The sequence below is a fragment of the Delphinapterus leucas genome, chromosome X (assembly GCF_059928025.1).
Source record: "Delphinapterus leucas isolate spDelLeu-1000000601 "Yukka" chromosome X, BTC_Dleu_Yukka2, whole genome shotgun sequence".
Classification (NCBI taxonomy): Eukaryota; Metazoa; Chordata; class Mammalia; order Artiodactyla; family Monodontidae; genus Delphinapterus; species Delphinapterus leucas.
Window position 1 is genome coordinate 73499699 of NC_143150.1, and position 10444 is coordinate 73510142.

At 44.3% G+C, this 10444-nt stretch overlaps 1 long non-coding RNA gene across 2 annotated transcripts in view; it reads right to left on the reverse strand.

The window, feature by feature from the left end:
* Positions 1–5442: 5442 nt before the first annotated feature.
* The window catches only part of LOC149744294 (uncharacterized), a 43760-nt gene continuing 38758 nt past the window's right edge, over positions 5443–10444 (reverse strand). For both annotated transcript variants that reach the window (XR_016391354.1, XR_016391355.1), the window contains one exon: positions 5443–10145. This is a non-coding gene — a long non-coding RNA (uncharacterized LOC149744294). The remainder of the gene's footprint in view (positions 10146–10444) is intronic.

The following is a 10444-nucleotide window of genomic DNA, read 5'->3' on the forward strand; positions in this document are numbered from 1 at the left end:
CCTGGCCAAAGGTTTGTAGGCACAGGGGGTATATCCATTTCCAGCTTCTCAGCCATGTACTGCTTGCCTGAAATAGACAGGAATCCACCTTGCCCCTTACCTCTCAACCGTGTCTCCCCACAGGCTCCAAAGAAGAAGAAGGATTCACCCCAGGTCACCCACCAAGCCAAGGGCAGGGGCAGGATGCAAAGCCAGGTGTCCCTTGAGCCCCCACTTCTCACCTCTCTGCCAGAGCTGAAGACAACTTCCATCCATTTCACAGGCAAGGAAACCGGAGACAGGCCCAGAGGGGGCGCAAGACGGATTACAGGATGAGCTTTAAATCAGGCCTGGCAGGACACTACACGTAATGGATTCCTGTTGGCAGGAGCAGCATTCGTGGCCCCTGTGGGTCCAGACAGCCCCCAGAGCGATGTCTCTCCAGACTAACGACAGGTGGCAGTAGAGGACCATGGTAGGCAGCCTAGGCCTTGCCTCTTGGCTTGCCCAGCCGCCTTCCTCAGGCCCAAAGTTGGCTTGATTGGTACCCTAAGTGTGTGTGGGGGGGCCCCTGTGGCAGAGTGGCCAGGCTGAGGGGCCTGGGACACCCAGAGCTGGGATAAATGGCAGCATCCTCAGCAATGGTAAAAGGCAGGACAGAACATCTGAGAGGGAGGAAGTTGGGGGTGGGGACTGGACAGAGCCAGAGAGGGAGAGGGAACTGCAGAGAAAGTGGAGGGGGAGGGAGAGGGACAGAGAGACAGAGAAATATGTTGACGGTTCAGAGAAAACAAGGATGTGCAGAGACTCCATGGGATATATCCACACACATACGCTAAAATCAAGGAACTTTCCACCTGGAAGTACCTTTAGAGGCCACTTAGTCCCAACCTGCCATCTGACACACGGGAATACTGAGCCTCAGAGACGATGTGATTTACTTGAGATCTCACACAAGCGAAGTTTTGATAAGCAGAGGCTAGTCCCAACCCGGCTCTTCCCCCGATTCCCGGACTTCAGCTCTTTTGTCTGAAGGCCTCCTTGGACAGTATACATGATAACTTCTCTTGGGATCTACCCAATATTTGCCACAAAATGGGGGGAGACCTAGAAAAGAAGACAGATACACAGTCAGAGGCAGAGGGAGGCGCTTCCCCACTGGCCTGCCCTCCAGTGAGGCTAGGCAGCCAGCTGACTGTGAGGGGCACTCAATCCTCTGTATTGGACCGTCCTGCCTTCCTCAGCCCAAGCCTAATCCACCCTAGAGCAGGGACCAGGTACATGAAAAAGGGGCCCACATTGGATCCCAGAGCTGGGGAAAAGAGGCCTGAATTTTCTTCTACTGCTGCTCCTTCTCACGGTAAGATCACTGCCCAATTTCACCACACAGTGTGGACACTTCATTTCCTGACCAGAACACAAGCCCTGCCATTTCAGGCCTGCTGGCCCAAGATAAGACATCCATGCTAGTCATCATCAGCCCTAGTGACCATATTTTTCAAACTAAAAAATCAGGCCAGATTGTCTAATGTATCATCTGATCACAGAACAGAATATTTACAATGAAGCTTGTCCCCGGAAATCTGGGCCATCTGGTTACTGTCCCGTTACTCCACCCATTGGCTTCCCCTTCACACAGGGGCTTGGAGATGCCCCCAGCTGTTAGCCAGACCCTGGGGCTGAGGAGTGAGGAAGGGGAAAGAGCTAACGCACACTGAGCTCTTGCCATGTGTCAGGCATTTTCTCTCCATTATCTCATTTACTTCCTATGACAACCTTAGGAGGTGGGTACTCTTAGAATCCTCATTACAATTTCAGACAGCTGGACATGCTCACCCAAGGACACACAAGTATACCCAGTCAGGCACAGAGCAGGCACCATGACCTCACTGTGATGAGCTGATCTCCTCAGTGGAGGAAGCCCTTCCAAGGAGTAAAAGGAAGCGTGGAGCAGAAACTCCACCCTGAAAACTCCTGTGAACTTGGGATGCATCAACAGAAGTAAAGAGACCAAATGAAGTAGGGAATGGCCTTTCTCTTCTCTGCCCTCCGGAATCCGTGTCCAGTTCTGGTCCCCATACGTTGGGGGCACACTGCTGCATGTCTGCATGGCAGTGAGGAGGTTGGGGAGGGGCTTGAAGCTCACTTCCGTGAGGAGCAGCTGGAGGAACTAGGGCTATTAAGCCTGGAGGTGTGACCTCAGAGACTTTAGACCACACAAGAAGTGGGCATGTTCTGCCTGGCCCCAGGGGACTGAGATAAGAGGTGGTAGTTATAGGGAGGCAGATGTGGACTCAGTACCAAGAAGAAATTTCTCAGAGTCCAAGCTAGTCTTTCAGAAAATTGGCTGCCTTGAGAGAGAGTGAGCTCTCCACTACTGGTGGTGCACCAACACGGTTGAGCTGAGCACTTAGTAGAAAGGCTGCAGAGAAGATGTGAATTTGGGATGAGAGGTTAGATTCAATGCCCCCTAAGTTTGCTGCAGCCCTGAAACTCCATGAATCTGTGATTCTGCAATGGTTGGATCTCTCTAAGGGCTCCACCCCCGTGGATATCCCATAACTTCCCTCCAATTTTTTCCAGTGCTTTATATCTTTTTAAACCAGAGCGTCATTCCTTAGGTCTCACCTAAATTCCTCTTACTGGAATCACTCTGAATTCCATACAGGACTGGCTGCCAAGAAGGGAGGGGTGGAGAAAGCTGCAATGCAAGGCCACCAGAGACCTAGAGGAGAATCATTCTCAAATAGCAAACATTAAGCAGACAGATGGCCAAAGATGAATGGGGGGGCGGGGATTCAGAAAACATTATAGCTGAGATGTCAAGGTACTTTTTCTTTAATGATGTTATCTTTCCTGATTGATTTTGTGATTCAAGCTGCTAACACTTGAAAAGTGGTGGGAGTGGTGAGTTGCTCACGTCTTCATTATTTGGAATATGACATTTACCAACCGCTCGAGGTAATGCTGAACATTTTCCTGCTAATGTCAGGAAATCCTTTGTTAGGGCTAATCTAGATGTCAACTATAGGACCACCAGACCACTGTTAAACATGAAGTTTGCATAATGTTCTATCGAGTGAGAAGTGCAGATTATCAGGGGGCTGGAAGGGGCAAGAGACTGATGATGGTCCTGGTTTGTCCTGTTAAGACCACAGGGACGTCCTGGACTAAGGTTTGGACTGAAATGGATGGATGGCCCATCTCTGCCAAATCAAATCTTGTTTCTCTCCATTCTCTCAGATCTTCACTATTTACGTCAACATCAATTTCCAGAGAGGAGGGCAGCACCCAGAGGATGCTGGCCTGAGAAGCCACCAGCTCTGCCCTGGAGACTCTGACCAGTTCTTAACATTTCTCCCCTCCGTCATCTTAGAAATCTGCTTTCTCCACGCCCATGATCAGCTGTCCTCAGGAGAGTGCCCTGGCGCTGGCACCTTTGGCTGGACTAGTTTATCCAACTGTGAGAAGCCCAGAGCCTGGGGAGTAGCGTGAAGAAAGGCTGCCCTTCTTTCTGTGGGTTGCATGCTTGTCTGGCTTACTGTGTGATTAAAGCCAGGTTCTATTTTCGATCTGGACCTACGGATTTCCGTAAGAGATACTCTTTTTGGAGGAAGAAAAGAGGGCTTGCTCTAGTAAGTGTTTATACAAATTCTAGCTGTGAGGGAATGTCTTAGGTCAGGTTCCTGAGACGTGGAGCCTGAAGCAGGGATCAAGGCATGTGATTCATTGCCGTCATGCCCTTCTGGAAAAGCCCAAAAGTGAGGCAGGAGAGCTGGATAGGGAAGAGGTGGCCAAGAAAGGATTTGGTCTGTGGTGAAGTCTAGCCTCGATCTGATCTAGAGTAGATGCGGGGGCTCTGGAGCATACATCACACCACAGTGTTATACCATCTCGAGAGGAGGGACTGGACTTTTGTACTCCTGTATCAATCACTTATTGACCCCCCAACCCCATTCCCCACGGGGAGCACGTATAACCTCCCATGCGACTCTGGATTAGTTGGCCTCCATCAGCCAAGGGCAAGTGTCTGAGGTCTTGCTGTTAGCCACAGCGCTCATAGTGGCAGAGGATGCATGCGCTAGCTGGAAAAGGGGATCTGGCCCCGGCACAAACATCATCTACTACAGCAGGGCTGCTACCCTAGGTTTCTAAAGACCTCTTCCTCCTATGAGGCACAAGGACATCAATCACCACAGCTCTGCCAGTCAGCTGTGAGCTAGCTGTGTCTCGATGACCAGAGCTACTGGGGTGGGGGTGGGGTTGTAAATGGAAGGGTTAGGAGGTTGTCACTTGTGCAAGAATGAGACAAGAGTCCAAGCTTCTGGGTGGGGGAAGCCACATGGCTGAAGCAGGCAGGGAGTGAGGGCGGTAAGACAGGTCATCAGGACTCTGGGGTTGTGTCAAGTCATCAGGAGTGTAATGTTATCACTTCGAGAGATAGGGTTTGGAGATCCACCAAGCTCATCAGCTTTCACACCAGGATTAAACTGGAATTAATCCAGACAGATTGTGTTTATGCTGTATGAAGTTTTGTAAATGACAGTATTTCCTTTTTCTTCTTGTTGTTCATTTTCCTTGTGAAAATGTCACCCAGTACCAATATGTTCAAGGGAACCAACAGAATATCTTGGTGCCCATCCTGGGGCTGGTATGTTGACTGAGAATGATAGCGGCTACCTCCTATTGGGCACTTAATATGTACCAAGCACCTACTGAGCAGTTACTTTGAGGCGTTATTATTCCATTGAGTTTTCCTAATAGGACTTGGGGAGGACTTGTATATGAGGGAGGATGGTGAGAAAAGGGGGTATCAAAGATAATTTCTGGTTTCTGAATGGATGGTGGCACCATCATCTGAGATGAATACTGGAGAAAGAACTCTTCTCTGGCCTCAGTGCTTTCTTTTTTAGGCTGAAAAATTTCAGTTCCTGTAAATGTTTCCTTGTGAGACCTGTTTTGAAAACTCTGGAACTTCTTAGAGATGCACTAGATCCTGACAGGGAAGGTTCTAGACTGTAGCTGATGTGCATTTCTTTATTTCTTTAGTATCTCTTTACTGACATAGCTGGTGTGTCAAAACAACCAAGTTACACTTAACCAATCTGACCTCAGATGGACATCAACCCTTGATTGTTCTAGGACAGAACCAAGGCTCTCACCTTTTATCCCAACCCCAGAAAAAACCCTAACCATGAGTATGTGTAGGAAGATGTACATTTGCTACTCTGTCCCTTCCCTAAAAAAAGGTACAAAAAACCCCCATTTTTAGCTGTAAATAAGTAAGCAAGTACTCTTTAACTTCCAAGTACTTAAAATAACATGCATTGAGCGCTAAACTAAGCCCTTTACATGGATTATCTTATTTAATTCTAAAATCCGTGTGAAACAGTTACTTGTGTCCATTAGAATGTTTTATTTTTATAATTTTTATTTTATATTGAAGAATCATTGATTGACAACGTTGCATTAGTTTCAGGTGTACAGCCAAATGATTCAGTTATACATATACATGTATCTATTTTTTTCAAATTCTTTTCCCATTTAGGTTGTTACATAATACTGAGCAGAGTTCCATGTGCTATACAGTAGATCCTTGTTGGTTATCTGTTTTAAATATAGCAGTGTGTACATGTCAATCCCAAAGTCCCAATCTATCCCTTCCCCCACCCATGCCCCCTGGTAAACATAAGTTCGTTCACTAAGTCTGTTTCTGTTTCGTAAATAAGTTCATTTGTATCACTTTTTTTTAGATTCCACATATAAATGATATCATATGATATCTGTCTTTCTCTGTCTGACTTACTTCACTTAGTATGATAATCTCCAGGTCCATCCATGTTGCTGCAAATACCATTATTTCACTCTGTTTAATGGCTGAGTAATAGTCCATTGTATATACGTGCCACATCTTCTTTAACCATTCATCTCTCAATGGACATTTAGGTTGCTTCCATGCCTTGGTTACTGTAAACAGCGCTGCAATGAACATTGGGTGCATGTATCCTTTAGAACCATGTTTTTCTCCGGATATATGCCCAGGAGTGGGATTGCTGAATCATATGGTAGCTCTGTTTTTAGTTTTTTAAGGAACCTCCATACTGGTTTCCATAGTGGCTGTACCAATTTACATTCCCACCAACAGTGTAGGAGGGTTCCCTTTTCTCCACACCCTCTCCAGCATTTATTGTTTGTAGATTTTTTGACGATGGCCATTCTGACTGGTGTGAGGTGATACCTCATTGTAGTTTTGATTTGCATTTCTCTAATAATTAGCGATGTTGAGCATCTTTTCATGTGCCTCTTGGCCATCTGTATGCCTTCTTTGGAGAAATGTCTGTTTAGATCTTCTGCCCATTTTTTGATTGAGTTGATGGTTCTTTTGATATTAAGCTGCATGAGCTGTTTGTAAATTTTGGAGACTAATCCCTTGTCAGTCACATTGTTTGCTAATACTTTCTCCCATTCTGTGGGTTGCCTTTTCATTTTGTCTATGGTTTCCTTGGCTGTGCAAAAGCTTTTGAGTTTAATTAGGTCCCATTTGCTTATTTTTGTTTTTATTTCCATTACTCTAGGAGATGGCTTGAAAAAGATATTGCTGCAATTTATATCAAAGAGTGTTCTGCCTATGATTTTCTCTAGGAGTTTTACAGTATCTGGTCTTACATTTAGGTCCTTAATCCATTTTGAGTTTATTTTTGTGTGTTAAATAATATTCTAATTTCATTTTCTTTTACATATAGCTGTCCAGTTTTCCCAGCACCATTTATTGAAGAGACTCTCTTTTCCCCATTGTATATTCTTGCCTCCTTTATCAAAGGTAAGGTGACCATATGTGCGTGGGTTTATCTCTGGGCTTTCTATCCTGTTCCATTGATGTATATTTCCGTTTTTGTGCCAGTACCATACTGTCTTGATTACTGTAGCTTTGTAGTATAGTCTGAAGTCAGCGTGTCCGATTCCTCCAGCACCGTTTTTCTTTCTCAGGATTACTTCAGCTATTCAGGGTCTTTTGTGTTTCCATACTAATTGTGACATTTTTTGTTCTAGTTCTGTGAAAAATGCCATTGGTAGTTTGATAGGGATTGCATTGAATCTGTAGATGCTTTGGGTAGTATAGTCATTTTGACAATATTGATTCTTCCACTCCAAGAATGTGGTATATCTTTCCATCTGTTTGTGTCATCTTCAATTTCTTTCATCAGCATCTTATAGGTTTCAGAGTACAGGTCTTTTGTCTCCTTAGGTAGGTTTATTCCTAAGTATTTTATTCTTTTTGGTGCAATGGTAACTGTGATTGTTTCTTTAATTGCTCTTTCTGATCTTTTGTTGTTAGTGTATAGAAGTGCAACAGATTTCTGTGTGTTAATTTTGTATCCTGCAAATTTATCAAATTCATTGATGACCTCTAGTGGTTTTCTGGTGGTGTCTTTAGGATTTTCTATGTATAGTATCGTGTCATCAGCAAATAATGACAATTTTATTTCTGCTTTTCCAATTTGGATTCCTTTAAGTGGCGAGTAAAAGAAACCATTATCAAACTGGCTTAGACAATTAGGAAGTATATTATCTCAAATAACAGGATGTCCACAGGTAGAGCTGGTTTCAGGCATGGCAAAATCAATGGCTCAACAATGTCCGCAGGGAACTAGGATACTTTCATCTCTTTGTTCTGCCATCCTCAGAAAAACTGCTGTGTAAGGCAGTTTGAAACATCACTTCCAGGCATACCATCACCTGGAGGAAAAGAAAAACTCTCTCTTTTTCTCCTTAGGAGGGAGGAAATCTTTCCCAGATGTCCCTGGGTAGACTTCTCCTCATGTCTCCTCAGCCAGGATTGGGCCATGTGTTCATTCCTGAACCAACCACTAGCAAAGGGAAAGGAAAAGCTGTGATTGGATTAGCTTACTTATTTGAGGTGGAAGGAAGGGCACCAAAATACTACCACATTTCCATCATACGGAAGAGGAGACTAAGGCTTGCTGAGATGAAATAACAGAGTAACTTGCCTAAAGTAACACATCTAGGAAGTGACAGAGCTGAGATATAAATCCAGTGCTTCCCTATTTGCTGTGCTTACTGATTACTAATTACTTGTTCATTGTTAAGAGCTTACTGAGGTAGTACAAGGGGCCTTTATTATCCAAGTATTCATTTTCAAGTCCCTGCAGTCAGAAGGTTTGGTAGCAAAGCAGAAGACCATGAAGATACTCACCAATGAACTGGCCAATTATAAAATTACTCTGGCCTCCTTCCCAGGTTGACACCAACATCTAAGATCAGTCTTTTCTGATTGTTATCAACATCAGAGGGTAAAGAGCAGATACAATGCCAATAATTTTACAAAGTGAAACTGCAAATATGAGAAAGGATTTAGGAGCTCATGAAGTCAACAAAAGTGATATTGGAAGACTGCCGGAATCTCAGAAAAGCCACGGACACGTGAAAACCGGGCAGAATTCGATCAGTTAATAGTTGAAGAAGAGCAGGTCCACAAGGATGAGAACAAGATACAGGCTTCAAAGAATAATGATTTGACTCAAATTATTAAGAGATGTCCTTGGGGAAACCAAAGTCCTCGGATTACTATTTTTTTTTATAATATGATCTTCTTTATGATCATTCTATAAAAAGCAAAGTAAAAATGTCATGCCGTGCTGTCATTCCATTTTGTCAGAAAAATCACTCCATAAAGCAACTAGTGCTTGAGTCATTCTTTGCTAGTCCTAAAAGCTAGAACAGAACTGCAATTTCAGCCTCAATTCGTGAAACATAAACTGCTTTTCATAATTGTTTGTTCCGTTTTTGGTGATAAATTCAAACAATTTTTTTAAGATTTGCTTGAAATGAAATAGATTCACTTCAAGTGGAATTTCCCCCCACCCCCGGTATCGATTATCTGCAGATAAGGAGGATCTCCTATAGAATGTGAAGAGCACTCTGGGAATGAATCAGTTTGGCTCAGCCACTCACTAGTTTTTTGGCTTTGGGGAAGTTTCTCAGGTTTTCTAGGCCCCAGTTTTCTCACCTGTAAGATGAGGAAGATTCATGCGAGTTCAATAAATGTTAGCTACAGTGGTTGTTGTTCTGTTTCTAAAGCCAGGCTGTGTGGAACAATGGCAAGACCCTGGGCTCACAGTCTGTCAGACTGTGAGTTCTAATCTTGCCTTGGCTGTTTCCTTACTATGTGACCTGGGACAAGCCACTTCCTATCTCTGAGCCTCTGTGATCTCATCCAGAAATTGGACCACACAGGGTTACTCTGACAGTTAAGTAAGATTAACTGGCACCCAGTAGTCAGTGTCACTGAACAAGTCACAGTTTGTTTTGTCTGTGCTGGATATTGTGTCCAGTGTTGTGTGCAAGTGTATCTGTGTGTGTTTTGGGGGGCAGATGGAGACACGTATAAGAAATGTAAGGGGAAGTATGGTTTCTGTCCTCAATGAGCTTATATCTCATGAAGAAAACCACTAATATGCTGTGTGTACCAGGCACATGCCCTCTCTGGGCCTCAGTTTTCTTTTCTGTAGTATTAAGTCCTTAAACGAATTGATCTCTAAGGTTCTCAAATTCTGAGAACCTATATAGTCATATGGATTCCTGAAACGAGTATAGAGCAAGACAAGGCAACTTGGTTCCACGTGTGAGATACTGGAGTTCATAAAAGATGTCGTTCAGGAGCTTGGAGGAGGAGAGAGAGTGTAGTCCAGTGGAACGAATATTGATTGGCTTTGGGGCCAGTCAGACCTGGATTTAAATCCCAGCTTTTCTATTTGCTAGTTGGATCACCTTGAACCACTATCTTCTCCTCTCAGAGCCTCAGCCTCCTCCTCTGTAAAATGGGACCAAAAAATGCCTGCCTTTATATGGACATGGTGAGAAATAATCGTGCCCATGCATTTGAAAATGTCTCATATGCCGTAGGTGCTTTGCTTCTTGCTTAATGAGGCTTCCTGGAGACTTGGGAACTTGAGCCAGGGGTTTTCGTGGGAAGAAAGCTGCTGGAGAACTGGGTAAATTTGGGTAGAATAGCAAAGAATGGCCTTTTGGCAGATGCCTTTATCAGGAGGGCAAAGTGCCAGGCTCTGACAGGGCAAGCCCATTGCCCTGAGGTCCGTGAAGAAGCCACCCCCTTGCCGGCCTCTGCCTGAGATTCTCATCAAGGCCTAGAGGGAAAAAAAATGAAACCAAAATGAAATATATATTTATAACAATAATAATTATTATTCTTTCACCAATTTTCTCTTCCTCTGATGGAGTCTGGCAAAGACTACAGAGCAGGAAAACCGCTGAAGTTGAGAGTAATGGTGCCCCCAGGACAAATAAAGAGGGAACTTCAAACCAGCAGACGCTGCCGAAAACCCCAACGCAGGAAATATCTGCAGAATGAGTTGAGAATTTATGGGGGTTTGCGTTTTCAGGATTTATAAGTAAGCTCCATGTGCAAAGAAAGGAGATGTAAGAG